Below are 15,891 nucleotides of genomic sequence, written 5' to 3'. Positions count from 1 at the left end.
GGGGAGAGAAGAACATTATATACACTGGAAAGTGCATTTTCTGAAGAAACTGCAGTGTAAATGCTTGAATCTGAATGTATGCACTGAAATGAATTAATTGCTGAAGTCTAAGTTAAAAATGTTGAATGAGATGAAAAATACAGAAATTTGCACCTGAAAACAAAAGTGCTGAACTGCTAAAAGCTGACATTCACACAGATAAAGTCGGAAAATAGCTGAAAATATTTTAAATGTAAATTAGAAAAAAAAATGTAGAGTCAGAAAACATCTGAATGAATATTAAAAGTTCATATTCTTTGAATCACTGAATGACTAAAATGTGATCCCTCCACTTGGATACACACAGTTTAAAAAGTTTAAATCTCTGTGCTTTCGAAGACACTGTGTTGGAAAGAGAACAACGATGGTGACATTTTGAGGGTAAAATGATGGCTGTAGAGCAAACGCTGTGGACACAGCAGCAGTTTTAAAAAAGATTTTAAGATTAATTTTTTTGCTCCTCTCACTCTAGCAGTTGAGCTGTCTCACTCTAGCCCCAACATTCCATCCCATACACACCCATTATAAACTCTGAAACGGGTGAAAAAACATCATGAAACTTAAACTGGAAGTGAAGAAAAAGTATAATAGATATTGAAAAGATATCAATATCTATTATTGATATCTTTTGTTTTTCTTTTTCTTGTGTTTTGCCTTGTGTTTTCTTGTGTTTTGTGGGTTGTCTGCAGTTTTTGGTTGGCAGTTTTCTTGTAGTGTTGGGGGTGGTCTGGTCACAATGACTTTTGACGTGGATGACTTTGCACTGCAACCCACCATGGATAAGTTGGATCGATGCACAAAGGCAGATTTGTTGTTGGTGGCAGATTTGTTTAATGTTAGTGTGCCTTTGAATGCTAAAAAGGCAGAAATTAAGCAGTGCCTGACAGCACAGCTGGTGGATAAGGGGGTATTTGCAAAGTCAAAACCTCGGGCGGTTGAGGCGACTGTAGGTTTGGTGGTGGATGCGGGAGCAGAAGCTGCTGCATCCATCCCACAAGCTGCCAGTGACGCCAGGGGCGGAGGCTCCTGCTGCCATTCAGATCCCAAATGTTAGCCCAGCTGGACAATTAACAGGATTGGTTACGGAGGATCTTAGGCTCGCCCTTCGCCTGAAAGAGGGTTAGGGTTAGGGGGGGGGTTAGGGTTAGGGTTAGGGGGGGGTTAGGGGGTTAGGGTGTGGAAAAGGAAACAGGGTCCCAGCAATTGCTGGTCCCCTGTTGGTGCACTCTCACTCGACTGGAGTGGGCATTGATGCCCCCTGATCAAAAAATTACCCATCTTGGGTTATAGTTGCTAGCTGTTTGTGATTGAGCCCTTCGCGACGTTTCGGCGTTGTTTCGCCTTCCTCAGGCTGGGCTCAATGATGTAGGGACTGTCTTGTCCTCTATTTATATGTTTCCCTTAACTTAGGTTTTCTTTGTGACTTTCTTGTCTTCTATTTCTCTGTTTCTTCTTACTTAGGTTTTTTTCTGCATTTTCTTAGCTTTTTCTGTGCTTTTTTCTGTTTTTCTCAACCCTGCTTGGGGAGTTCTATTTTTCTGTTTGTCTCAACCCTACTTGGGGAGCTTTTCTTTTATGTGCTTTATTCTTAGCTTTCTCTGTACTTTTTTCTTAGTTTTTCTCTATTCTTCTTCCCTGTGTACCCTTTGTGACTCTCTTGTCATCTATTTTTCCTTTTTGTTCTCTTGTTTTTATTCATGGCACCCCCTATTCCTTAGTCCACTCTTTCTTTCATCTTTATATTTCTGGCACCCCCATCTTTAGTAACCACTCTATTTAGGCTTCTTTTTCTGTTTTTCTGTTTTTCCATTTTTTAGGCTTTTTTTTCTGTTTTTCTGGGGGGTGGGGGGGAGGGAGGGGGGATAGGTTAGGATTAGGGTAGGAGATATGGGCAGGGGCATCACCCACTCCACCGGGACCTGGCTGGTTAGGGTGTGGAAAAGGAAACAGGGTCCCAGCAATTGCTGGTCCCCTGTTGGTGCACTCTCACTCGACTGGAGTGGGCATTGATGCCCCCTGATCAAAAAATTACCCATCTTGGGTTATAGTTGCTAGCTGTTTGTGATTGAGCCCTTCGCGACGTTTCGGCGTTGTTTCGCCTTCCTCAGGCTGGGCTCAATGATGTAGGGACTGTCTTGTCCTCTATTTATATGTTTCCCTTAACTTAGGTTTTCTTTGTGACTTTCTTGTCTTCTATTTCTCTGTTTCTTCTTACTTAGGTTTTTTTCTGCATTTTCTTAGCTTTTTCTGTGCTTTTTTCTGTTTTTCTCAACCCTGCTTGGGGAGTTCTATTTTTCTGTTTGTCTCAACCCTACTTGGGGAGCTTTTCTTTTATGTGCTTTATTCTTAGCTTTCTCTGTACTTTTTTCTTAGTTTTTCTCTATTCTTCTTCCCTGTGTACCCTTTGTGACTCTCTTGTCATCTATTTTTCCTTTTTGTTCTCTTGTTTTTATTCATGGCACCCCCTATTCCTTAGTCCACTCTTTCTTTCATCTTTATATTTCTGGCACCCCCATCTTTAGTAACCACTCTATTTAGGCTTCTTTTTCTGTTTTTCTGTTTTTCCATTTTTTAGGCTTTTTTTTCTGTTTTTCTGGGGGGTGGGGGGGAGGGAGGGGGGATAGGTTAGGATTAGGGTAGGAGATATGGGCAGGGGCATCACCCACTCCACCGGGACCTGGCTGGTTAGGGTGTGGAAAAGGAAACAGGGTCCCAGCAATTGCTGGTCCCCTGTTGGTGCACTCTCACTCGACTGGAGTGGGCATTGATGCCCCCTGATCAAAAAATTACCCATCTTGGGTTATAGTTGCTAGCTGTTTGTGATTGAGCCCTTCGCGACGTTTCGGCGTTGTTTCGCCTTCCTCAGGCTGGGCTCAATGATGTAGGGACTGTCTTGTCCTCTATTTATATGTTTCCCTTAACTTAGGTTTTCTTTGTGACTTTCTTGTCTTCTATTTCTCTGTTTCTTCTTACTTAGGTTTTTTTCTGCATTTTCTTAGCTTTTTCTGTGCTTTTTTCTGTTTTTCTCAACCCTGCTTGGGGAGTTCTATTTTTCTGTTTGTCTCAACCCTACTTGGGGAGCTTTTCTTTTATGTGCTTTATTCTTAGCTTTCTCTGTACTTTTTTCTTAGTTTTTCTCTATTCTTCTTCCCTGTGTACCCTTTGTGACTCTCTTGTCATCTATTTTTCCTTTTTGTTCTCTTGTTTTTATTCATGGCACCCCCTATTCCTTAGTCCACTCTTTCTTTCATCTTTATATTTCTGGCACCCCCATCTTTAGTAACCACTCTATTTAGGCTTCTTTTTCTGTTTTTCTGTTTTTCCATTTTTTAGGCTTTTTTTTCTGTTTTTCTGGGGGGTGGGGGGGAGGGAGGGGGGATAGGTTAGGATTAGGGTAGGAGATATGGGCAGGGGCATCACCCACTCCACCGGGACCTGGCTGGTTAGGGTGTGGAAAAGGAAACAGGGTCCCAGCAATTGCTGGTCCCCTGTTGGTGCACTCTCACTCGACTGGAGTGGGCATTGATGCCCCCTGATCAAAAAATTACCCATCTTGGGTTATAGTTGCTAGCTGTTTGTGATTGAGCCCTTCGCGACGTTTCGGCGTTGTTTCGCCTTCCTCAGGCTGGGCTCAATGATGTAGGGACTGTCTTGTCCTCTATTTATATGTTTCCCTTAACTTAGGTTTTCTTTGTGACTTTCTTGTCTTCTATTTCTCTGTTTCTTCTTACTTAGGTTTTTTTCTGCATTTTCTTAGCTTTTTCTGTGCTTTTTTCTGTTTTTCTCAACCCTGCTTGGGGAGTTCTATTTTTCTGTTTGTCTCAACCCTACTTGGGGAGCTTTTCTTTTATGTGCTTTATTCTTAGCTTTCTCTGTACTTTTTTCTTAGTTTTTCTCTATTCTTCTTCCCTGTGTACCCTTTGTGACTCTCTTGTCATCTATTTTTCCTTTTTGTTCTCTTGTTTTTATTCATGGCACCCCCTATTCCTTAGTCCACTCTTTCTTTCATCTTTATATTTCTGGCACCCCCATCTTTAGTAACCACTCTATTTAGGCTTCTTTTTCTGTTTTTCTGTTTTTCCATTTTTTAGGCTTTTTTTTCTGTTTTTCTGGGGGGTGGGGGGGAGGGAGGGGGGATAGGTTAGGATTAGGGTAGGAGATATGGGCAGGGGCATCACCCACTCCACCGGGACCTGGCTGGTTAGGGTGTGGAAAAGGAAACAGGGTCCCAGCAATTGCTGGTCCCCTGTTGGTGCACTCTCACTCGACTGGAGTGGGCATTGATGCCCCCTGATCAAAAAATTACCCATCTTGGGTTATAGTTGCTAGCTGTTTGTGATTGAGCCCTTCGCGACGTTTCGGCGTTGTTTCGCCTTCCTCAGGCTGGGCTCAATGATGTAGGGACTGTCTTGTCCTCTATTTATATGTTTCCCTTAACTTAGGTTTTCTTTGTGACTTTCTTGTCTTCTATTTCTCTGTTTCTTCTTACTTAGGTTTTTTTCTGCATTTTCTTAGCTTTTTCTGTGCTTTTTTCTGTTTTTCTCAACCCTGCTTGGGGAGTTCTATTTTTCTGTTTGTCTCAACCCTACTTGGGGAGCTTTTCTTTTATGTGCTTTATTCTTAGCTTTCTCTGTACTTTTTTCTTAGTTTTTCTCTATTCTTCTTCCCTGTGTACCCTTTGTGACTCTCTTGTCATCTATTTTTCCTTTTTGTTCTCTTGTTTTTATTCATGGCACCCCCTATTCCTTAGTCCACTCTTTCTTTCATCTTTATATTTCTGGCACCCCCATCTTTAGTAACCACTCTATTTAGGCTTCTTTTTCTGTTTTTCTGTTTTTCCATTTTTTAGGCTTTTTTTTCTGTTTTTCTGGGGGGTGGGGGGGAGGGAGGGGGGATAGGTTAGGATTAGGGTAGGAGATATGGGCAGGGGCATCACCCACTCCACCGGGACCTGGCTGGTTAGGGTGTGGAAAAGGAAACAGGGTCCCAGCAATTGCTGGTCCCCTGTTGGTGCACTCTCACTCGACTGGAGTGGGCATTGATGCCCCCTGATCAAAAAATTACCCATCTTGGGTTATAGTTGCTAGCTGTTTGTGATTGAGCCCTTCGCGACGTTTCGGCGTTGTTTCGCCTTCCTCAGGCTGGGCTCAATGATGTAGGGACTGTCTTGTCCTCTATTTATATGTTTCCCTTAACTTAGGTTTTCTTTGTGACTTTCTTGTCTTCTATTTCTCTGTTTCTTCTTACTTAGGTTTTTTTCTGCATTTTCTTAGCTTTTTCTGTGCTTTTTTCTGTTTTTCTCAACCCTGCTTGGGGAGTTCTATTTTTCTGTTTGTCTCAACCCTACTTGGGGAGCTTTTCTTTTATGTGCTTTATTCTTAGCTTTCTCTGTACTTTTTTCTTAGTTTTTCTCTATTCTTCTTCCCTGTGTACCCTTTGTGACTCTCTTGTCATCTATTTTTCCTTTTTGTTCTCTTGTTTTTATTCATGGCACCCCCTATTCCTTAGTCCACTCTTTCTTTCATCTTTATATTTCTGGCACCCCCATCTTTAGTAACCACTCTATTTAGGCTTCTTTTTCTGTTTTTCTGTTTTTCCATTTTTTAGGCTTTTTTTTCTGTTTTTCTGGGGGGTGGGGGGGAGGGAGGGGGGATAGGTTAGGATTAGGGTAGGAGATATGGGCAGGGGCATCACCCACTCCACCGGGACCTGGCTGGTTAGGGTGTGGAAAAGGAAACAGGGTCCCAGCAATTGCTGGTCCCCTGTTGGTGCACTCTCACTCGACTGGAGTGGGCATTGATGCCCCCTGATCAAAAAATTACCCATCTTGGGTTATAGTTGCTAGCTGTTTGTGATTGAGCCCTTCGCGACGTTTCGGCGTTGTTTCGCCTTCCTCAGGCTGGGCTCAATGATGTAGGGACTGTCTTGTCCTCTATTTATATGTTTCCCTTAACTTAGGTTTTCTTTGTGACTTTCTTGTCTTCTATTTCTCTGTTTCTTCTTACTTAGGTTTTTTTCTGCATTTTCTTAGCTTTTTCTGTGCTTTTTTCTGTTTTTCTCAACCCTGCTTGGGGAGTTCTATTTTTCTGTTTGTCTCAACCCTACTTGGGGAGCTTTTCTTTTATGTGCTTTATTCTTAGCTTTCTCTGTACTTTTTTCTTAGTTTTTCTCTATTCTTCTTCCCTGTGTACCCTTTGTGACTCTCTTGTCATCTATTTTTCCTTTTTGTTCTCTTGTTTTTATTCATGGCACCCCCTATTCCTTAGTCCACTCTTTCTTTCATCTTTATATTTCTGGCACCCCCATCTTTAGTAACCACTCTATTTAGGCTTCTTTTTCTGTTTTTCTGTTTTTCCATTTTTTAGGCTTTTTTTTCTGTTTTTCTGGGGGGTGGGGGGGAGGGAGGGGGGATAGGTTAGGATTAGGGTAGGAGATATGGGCAGGGGCATCACCCACTCCACCGGGACCTGGCTGGTTAGGGTGTGGAAAAGGAAACAGGGTCCCAGCAATTGCTGGTCCCCTGTTGGTGCACTCTCACTCGACTGGAGTGGGCATTGATGCCCCCTGATCAAAAAATTACCCATCTTGGGTTATAGTTGCTAGCTGTTTGTGATTGAGCCCTTCGCGACGTTTCGGCGTTGTTTCGCCTTCCTCAGGCTGGGCTCAATGATGTAGGGACTGTCTTGTCCTCTATTTATATGTTTCCCTTAACTTAGGTTTTCTTTGTGACTTTCTTGTCTTCTATTTCTCTGTTTCTTCTTACTTAGGTTTTTTTCTGCATTTTCTTAGCTTTTTCTGTGCTTTTTTCTGTTTTTCTCAACCCTGCTTGGGGAGTTCTATTTTTCTGTTTGTCTCAACCCTACTTGGGGAGCTTTTCTTTTATGTGCTTTATTCTTAGCTTTCTCTGTACTTTTTTCTTAGTTTTTCTCTATTCTTCTTCCCTGTGTACCCTTTGTGACTCTCTTGTCATCTATTTTTCCTTTTTGTTCTCTTGTTTTTATTCATGGCACCCCCTATTCCTTAGTCCACTCTTTCTTTCATCTTTATATTTCTGGCACCCCCATCTTTAGTAACCACTCTATTTAGGCTTCTTTTTCTGTTTTTCTGTTTTTCCATTTTTTAGGCTTTTTTTTCTGTTTTTCTGGGGGGTGGGGGGGAGGGAGGGGGGATAGGTTAGGATTAGGGTAGGAGATATGGGCAGGGGCATCACCCACTCCACCGGGACCTGGCTGGTTAGGGTGTGGAAAAGGAAACAGGGTCCCAGCAATTGCTGGTCCCCTGTTGGTGCACTCTCACTCGACTGGAGTGGGCATTGATGCCCCCTGATCAAAAAATTACCCATCTTGGGTTATAGTTGCTAGCTGTTTGTGATTGAGCCCTTCGCGACGTTTCGGCGTTGTTTCGCCTTCCTCAGGCTGGGCTCAATGATGTAGGGACTGTCTTGTCCTCTATTTATATGTTTCCCTTAACTTAGGTTTTCTTTGTGACTTTCTTGTCTTCTATTTCTCTGTTTCTTCTTACTTAGGTTTTTTTCTGCATTTTCTTAGCTTTTTCTGTGCTTTTTTCTGTTTTTCTCAACCCTGCTTGGGGAGTTCTATTTTTCTGTTTGTCTCAACCCTACTTGGGGAGCTTTTCTTTTATGTGCTTTATTCTTAGCTTTCTCTGTACTTTTTTCTTAGTTTTTCTCTATTCTTCTTCCCTGTGTACCCTTTGTGACTCTCTTGTCATCTATTTTTCCTTTTTGTTCTCTTGTTTTTATTCATGGCACCCCCTATTCCTTAGTCCACTCTTTCTTTCATCTTTATATTTCTGGCACCCCCATCTTTAGTAACCACTCTATTTAGGCTTCTTTTTCTGTTTTTCTGTTTTTCCATTTTTTAGGCTTTTTTTTCTGTTTTTCTGGGGGGTGGGGGGGAGGGAGGGGGGATAGGTTAGGATTAGGGTAGGAGATATGGGCAGGGGCATCACCCACTCCACCGGGACCTGGCTGGTTAGGGTGTGGAAAAGGAAACAGGGTCCCAGCAATTGCTGGTCCCCTGTTGGTGCACTCTCACTCGACTGGAGTGGGCATTGATGCCCCCTGATCAAAAAATTACCCATCTTGGGTTATAGTTGCTAGCTGTTTGTGATTGAGCCCTTCGCGACGTTTCGGCGTTGTTTCGCCTTCCTCAGGCTGGGCTCAATGATGTAGGGACTGTCTTGTCCTCTATTTATATGTTTCCCTTAACTTAGGTTTTCTTTGTGACTTTCTTGTCTTCTATTTCTCTGTTTCTTCTTACTTAGGTTTTTTTCTGCATTTTCTTAGCTTTTTCTGTGCTTTTTTCTGTTTTTCTCAACCCTGCTTGGGGAGTTCTATTTTTCTGTTTGTCTCAACCCTACTTGGGGAGCTTTTCTTTTATGTGCTTTATTCTTAGCTTTCTCTGTACTTTTTTCTTAGTTTTTCTCTATTCTTCTTCCCTGTGTACCCTTTGTGACTCTCTTGTCATCTATTTTTCCTTTTTGTTCTCTTGTTTTTATTCATGGCACCCCCTATTCCTTAGTCCACTCTTTCTTTCATCTTTATATTTCTGGCACCCCCATCTTTAGTAACCACTCTATTTAGGCTTCTTTTTCTGTTTTTCTGTTTTTCCATTTTTTAGGCTTTTTTTTCTGTTTTTCTGGGGGGTGGGGGGGAGGGAGGGGGGATAGGTTAGGATTAGGGTAGGAGATATGGGCAGGGGCATCACCCACTCCACCGGGACCTGGCTGGTTAGGGTGTGGAAAAGGAAACAGGGTCCCAGCAATTGCTGGTCCCCTGTTGGTGCACTCTCACTCGACTGGAGTGGGCATTGATGCCCCCTGATCAAAAAATTACCCATCTTGGGTTATAGTTGCTAGCTGTTTGTGATTGAGCCCTTCGCGACGTTTCGGCGTTGTTTCGCCTTCCTCAGGCTGGGCTCAATGATGTAGGGACTGTCTTGTCCTCTATTTATATGTTTCCCTTAACTTAGGTTTTCTTTGTGACTTTCTTGTCTTCTATTTCTCTGTTTCTTCTTACTTAGGTTTTTTTCTGCATTTTCTTAGCTTTTTCTGTGCTTTTTTCTGTTTTTCTCAACCCTGCTTGGGGAGTTCTATTTTTCTGTTTGTCTCAACCCTACTTGGGGAGCTTTTCTTTTATGTGCTTTATTCTTAGCTTTCTCTGTACTTTTTTCTTAGTTTTTCTCTATTCTTCTTCCCTGTGTACCCTTTGTGACTCTCTTGTCATCTATTTTTCCTTTTTGTTCTCTTGTTTTTATTCATGGCACCCCCTATTCCTTAGTCCACTCTTTCTTTCATCTTTATATTTCTGGCACCCCCATCTTTAGTAACCACTCTATTTAGGCTTCTTTTTCTGTTTTTCTGTTTTTCCATTTTTTAGGCTTTTTTTTCTGTTTTTCTGGGGGGTGGGGGGGAGGGAGGGGGGATAGGTTAGGATTAGGGTAGGAGATATGGGCAGGGGCATCACCCACTCCACCGGGACCTGGCTGGTTAGGGTGTGGAAAAGGAAACAGGGTCCCAGCAATTGCTGGTCCCCTGTTGGTGCACTCTCACTCGACTGGAGTGGGCATTGATGCCCCCTGATCAAAAAATTACCCATCTTGGGTTATAGTTGCTAGCTGTTTGTGATTGAGCCCTTCGCGACGTTTCGGCGTTGTTTCGCCTTCCTCAGGCTGGGCTCAATGATGTAGGGACTGTCTTGTCCTCTATTTATATGTTTCCCTTAACTTAGGTTTTCTTTGTGACTTTCTTGTCTTCTATTTCTCTGTTTCTTCTTACTTAGGTTTTTTTCTGCATTTTCTTAGCTTTTTCTGTGCTTTTTTCTGTTTTTCTCAACCCTGCTTGGGGAGTTCTATTTTTCTGTTTGTCTCAACCCTACTTGGGGAGCTTTTCTTTTATGTGCTTTATTCTTAGCTTTCTCTGTACTTTTTTCTTAGTTTTTCTCTATTCTTCTTCCCTGTGTACCCTTTGTGACTCTCTTGTCATCTATTTTTCCTTTTTGTTCTCTTGTTTTTATTCATGGCACCCCCTATTCCTTAGTCCACTCTTTCTTTCATCTTTATATTTCTGGCACCCCCATCTTTAGTAACCACTCTATTTAGGCTTCTTTTTCTGTTTTTCTGTTTTTCCATTTTTTAGGCTTTTTTTTCTGTTTTTCTGGGGGGTGGGGGGGAGGGAGGGGGGATAGGTTAGGATTAGGGTAGGAGATATGGGCAGGGGCATCACCCACTCCACCGGGACCTGGCTGGTTAGGGTGTGGAAAAGGAAACAGGGTCCCAGCAATTGCTGGTCCCCTGTTGGTGCACTCTCACTCGACTGGAGTGGGCATTGATGCCCCCTGATCAAAAAATTACCCATCTTGGGTTATAGTTGCTAGCTGTTTGTGATTGAGCCCTTCGCGACGTTTCGGCGTTGTTTCGCCTTCCTCAGGCTGGGCTCAATGATGTAGGGACTGTCTTGTCCTCTATTTATATGTTTCCCTTAACTTAGGTTTTCTTTGTGACTTTCTTGTCTTCTATTTCTCTGTTTCTTCTTACTTAGGTTTTTTTCTGCATTTTCTTAGCTTTTTCTGTGCTTTTTTCTGTTTTTCTCAACCCTGCTTGGGGAGTTCTATTTTTCTGTTTGTCTCAACCCTACTTGGGGAGCTTTTCTTTTATGTGCTTTATTCTTAGCTTTCTCTGTACTTTTTTCTTAGTTTTTCTCTATTCTTCTTCCCTGTGTACCCTTTGTGACTCTCTTGTCATCTATTTTTCCTTTTTGTTCTCTTGTTTTTATTCATGGCACCCCCTATTCCTTAGTCCACTCTTTCTTTCATCTTTATATTTCTGGCACCCCCATCTTTAGTAACCACTCTATTTAGGCTTCTTTTTCTGTTTTTCTGTTTTTCCATTTTTTAGGCTTTTTTTTCTGTTTTTCTGGGGGGTGGGGGGGAGGGAGGGGGGATAGGTTAGGATTAGGGTAGGAGATATGGGCAGGGGCATCACCCACTCCACCGGGACCTGGCTGGTTAGGGTGTGGAAAAGGAAACAGGGTCCCAGCAATTGCTGGTCCCCTGTTGGTGCACTCTCACTCGACTGGAGTGGGCATTGATGCCCCCTGATCAAAAAATTACCCATCTTGGGTTATAGTTGCTAGCTGTTTGTGATTGAGCCCTTCGCGACGTTTCGGCGTTGTTTCGCCTTCCTCAGGCTGGGCTCAATGATGTAGGGACTGTCTTGTCCTCTATTTATATGTTTCCCTTAACTTAGGTTTTCTTTGTGACTTTCTTGTCTTCTATTTCTCTGTTTCTTCTTACTTAGGTTTTTTTCTGCATTTTCTTAGCTTTTTCTGTGCTTTTTTCTGTTTTTCTCAACCCTGCTTGGGGAGTTCTATTTTTCTGTTTGTCTCAACCCTACTTGGGGAGCTTTTCTTTTATGTGCTTTATTCTTAGCTTTCTCTGTACTTTTTTCTTAGTTTTTCTCTATTCTTCTTCCCTGTGTACCCTTTGTGACTCTCTTGTCATCTATTTTTCCTTTTTGTTCTCTTGTTTTTATTCATGGCACCCCCTATTCCTTAGTCCACTCTTTCTTTCATCTTTATATTTCTGGCACCCCCATCTTTAGTAACCACTCTATTTAGGCTTCTTTTTCTGTTTTCTGTTTTTCCATTTTTTAGGCTTTTTTTTCTGTTTTTCTGGGGGGTGGGGGGGAGGGAGGGGGGATAGGTTAGGATTAGGGTAGGAGATATGGGCAGGGGCATCACCCACTCCACCGGGACCTGGCTGGTTAGGGTGTGGAAAAGGAAACAGGGTCCCAGCAATTGCTGGTCCCCTGTTGGTGCACTCTCACTCGACTGGAGTGGGCATTGATGCCCCCTGATCAAAAAATTACCCATCTTGGGTTATAGTTGCTAGCTGTTTGTGATTGAGCCCTTCGCGACGTTTCGGCGTTGTTTCGCCTTCCTCAGGCTGGGCTCAATGATGTAGGGACTGTCTTGTCCTCTATTTATATGTTTCCCTTAACTTAGGTTTTCTTTGTGACTTTCTTGTCTTCTATTTCTCTGTTTCTTCTTACTTAGGTTTTTTTCTGCATTTTCTTAGCTTTTTCTGTGCTTTTTTCTGTTTTTCTCAACCCTGCTTGGGGAGTTCTATTTTTCTGTTTGTCTCAACCCTACTTGGGGAGCTTTTCTTTTATGTGCTTTATTCTTAGCTTTCTCTGTACTTTTTTCTTAGTTTTTCTCTATTCTTCTTCCCTGTGTACCCTTTGTGACTCTCTTGTCATCTATTTTTCCTTTTTGTTCTCTTGTTTTTATTCATGGCACCCCCTATTCCTTAGTCCACTCTTTCTTTCATCTTTATATTTCTGGCACCCCCATCTTTAGTAACCACTCTATTTAGGCTTCTTTTTCTGTTTTTCTGTTTTTCCATTTTTTAGGCTTTTTTTTTCTGTTTTTCTGGGGGGTGGGGGGAGGGGAGGGGGGATAGGTTAGGATTAGGGTAGGAGATATGGGCAGGGGCATCACCCACTCCACCGGGACCTGGCTGGTTAGGGTGTGGAAAAGGAAACAGGGTCCCAGCAATTGCTGGTCCCCTGTTGGTGCACTCTCACTCGACTGGAGTGGGCATTGATGCCCCCTGATCAAAAAATTACCCATCTTGGGTTTATAGTTGCTAGCTGTTTGTGATTGAGCCCTTCGCGACGTTTCGGCGTTGTTTCGCCTTCCTCAGGCTGGGCTCAATGATGTAGGGACTGTCTTGTCCTCTATTTATATGTTTCCCTTAACTTAGGTTTTCTTTGTGACTTTCTTGTCTTCTATTTCTCTGTTTCTTCTTACTTAGGTTTTTTTCTGCATTTTCTTAGCTTTTTCTGTGCTTTTTTCTGTTTTTCTCAACCCTGCTTGGGGAGTTCTATTTTTCTGTTTGTCTCAACCCTACTTGGGGAGCTTTTCTTTTATGTGCTTTATTCTTAGCTTTCTCTGTACTTTTTTCTTAGTTTTTCTCTATTCTTCTTCCCTGTGTACCCTTTGTGACTCTCTTGTCATCTATTTTTCCTTTTTGTTCTCTTGTTTTTATTCATGGCACCCCCTATTCCTTAGTCCACTCTTTCTTTCATCTTTATATTTCTGGCACCCCCATCTTTAGTAACCACTCTATTTAGGCTTCTTTTTCTGTTTTTCTGTTTTTCCATTTTTTAGGCTTTTTTTTCTGTTTTTCTGGGGGGTGGGGGGGAGGGAGGGGGGATAGGTTAGGATTAGGGTAGGAGATATGGGCAGGGGCATCACCCACTCCACCGGGACCTGGCTGGTTAGGGTGTGGAAAAGGAAACAGGGTCCCAGCAATTGCTGGTCCCCTGTTGGTGCACTCTCACTCGACTGGAGTGGGCATTGATGCCCCCTGATCAAAAAATTACCCATCTTGGGTTATAGTTGCTAGCTGTTTGTGATTGAGCCCTTCGCGACGTTTCGGCGTTGTTTCGCCTTCCTCAGGCTGGGCTCAATGATGTAGGGACTGTCTTGTCCTCTATTTATATGTTTCCCTTAACTTAGGTTTTCTTTGTGACTTTCTTGTCTTCTATTTCTCTGTTTCTTCTTACTTAGGTTTTTTTTCTGCATTTTCTTAGCTTTTTCTGTGCTTTTTTCTGTTTTTCTCAACCCTGCTTGGGGAGTTCTATTTTTCTGTTTGTCTCAACCCTACTTGGGGAGCTTTTCTTTTATGTGCTTTATTCTTAGCTTTCTCTGTACTTTTTTCTTAGTTTTTCTCTATTCTTCTTCCCTGTGTACCCTTTGTGACTCTCTTGTCATCTATTTTTCCTTTTTGTTCTCTTGTTTTTATTCATGGCACCCCCTATTCCTTAGTCCACTCTTTCTTTCATCTTTATATTTCTGGCACCCCCATCTTTAGTAACCACTCTATTTAGGCTTCTTTTTCTGTTTTTCTGTTTTTCCATTTTTTAGGCTTTTTTTTCTGTTTTTCTGGGGGGTGGGGGGAGGGAGGGGGGATAGGTTAGGATTAGGGTAGGAGATATGGGCAGGGGCATCACCCACTCCACCGGGACCTGGCTGGTTAGGGTGTGGAAAAGGAAACAGGGTCCCAGCAATTGCTGGTCCCCTGTTGGTGCACTCTCACTCGACTGGAGTGGGCATTGATGCCCCCTGATCAAAAAATTACCCATCTTGGGTTATAGTTGCTAGCTGTTTGTGATTGAGCCCTTCGCGACGTTTCGGCGTTGTTTCGCCTTCCTCAGGCTGGGCTCAATGATGTAGGGACTGTCTTGTCCTCTATTTATATGTTTCCCTTAACTTAGGTTTTCTTTGTGACTTTCTTGTCTTCTATTTCTCTGTTTCTTCTTACTTAGGTTTTTTTCTGCATTTTCTTAGCTTTTCTGTGCTTTTTTCTGTTTTTCTCAACCCTGCTTGGGGAGTTCTATTTTTCTGTTTGTCTCAACCCTACTTGGGGAGCTTTTCTTTTATGTGCTTTATTCTTAGCTTTCTCTGTACTTTTTTCTTAGTTTTTCTCTATTCTTCTTCCCTGTGTACCCTTTGTGACTCTCTTGTCATCTATTTTTCCTTTTTGTTCTCTTGTTTTTATTCATGGCACCCCCTATTCCTTAGTCCACTCTTTCTTTCATCTTTATATTTCTGGCACCCCCATCTTTAGTAACCACTCTATTTAGGCTTCTTTTTCTGTTTTTCTGTTTTTCCATTTTTTAGGCTTTTTTTCTGTTTTTCTGGGGGGTGGGGGGGAGGGAGGGGGGATAGGTTAGGATTAGGGTAGGAGATATGGGCAGGGGCATCACCCACTCCACCGGGACCTGGCTGGTTAGGGTGTGGAAAAGGAAACAGGGTCCCAGCAATTGCTGGTCCCCTGTTGGTGCACTCTCACTCGACTGGAGTGGGCATTGATGCCCCCTGATCAAAAAATTACCCATCTTGGGTTATAGTTGCTAGCTGTTTGTGATTGAGCCCTTCGCGACGTTTCGGCGTTGTTTCGCCTTCCTCAGGCTGGGCTCAATGATGTAGGGACTGTCTTGTCCTCTATTTATATGTTTCCCTTAACTTAGGTTTTCTTTGTGACTTTCTTGTCTTCTATTTCTCTGTTTCTTCTTACTTAGGTTTTTTTCTGCATTTTCTTAGCTTTTTCTGTGCTTTTTTCTGTTTTTCTCAACCCTGCTTGGGGAGTTCTATTTTTCTGTTTGTCTCAACCCTACTTGGGGAGCTTTTCTTTTATGTGCTTTATTCTTAGCTTTCTCTGTACTTTTTTCTTAGTTTTTCTCTATTCTTCTTCCCTGTGTACCCTTTGTGACTCTCTTGTCATCTATTTTTCCTTTTTGTTCTCTTGTTTTTATTCATGGCACCCCCTATTCCTTAGTCCACTCTTTCTTTCATCTTTATATTTCTGGCACCCCCATCTTTAGTAACCACTCTATTTAGGCTTCTTTTTCTGTTTTTCTGTTTTTCCATTTTTTAGGCTTTTTTTCTGTTTTTCTGGGGGGTGGGGGGGAGGGAGGGGGGATAGGTTAGGATTAGGGTAGGAGATATGGGCAGGGGCATCACCCACTCCACCGGGACCTGGCTGGTTAGGGTGTGGAAAAGGAAACAGGGTCCCAGCAATTGCTGGTCCCCTGTTGGTGCACTCTCACTCGACTGGAGTGGGCATTGATGCCCCCTGATCAAAAAATTACCCATCTTGGGTTATAGTTGCTAGCTGTTTGTGATTGAGCCCTTCGCGACGTTTCGGCGTTGTTTCGCCTTCCTCAGGCTGGGCTCAATGATGTAGGGACTGTCTTGTCCTCTATTTATATGTTTCCCTTAACTTAGGTTTTCTTTGTGACTTTCTTGTCTTCTATTTCTCTGTTTCTT

The sequence above is a fragment of the Maylandia zebra genome, linkage group LG23 (genome assembly GCF_041146795.1).
Source record: "Maylandia zebra isolate NMK-2024a linkage group LG23, Mzebra_GT3a, whole genome shotgun sequence".
NCBI classification, from domain to species: Eukaryota; Metazoa; Chordata; class Actinopteri; order Cichliformes; family Cichlidae; genus Maylandia; species Maylandia zebra.
This window is presented reverse-complemented; position numbering follows the sequence as displayed.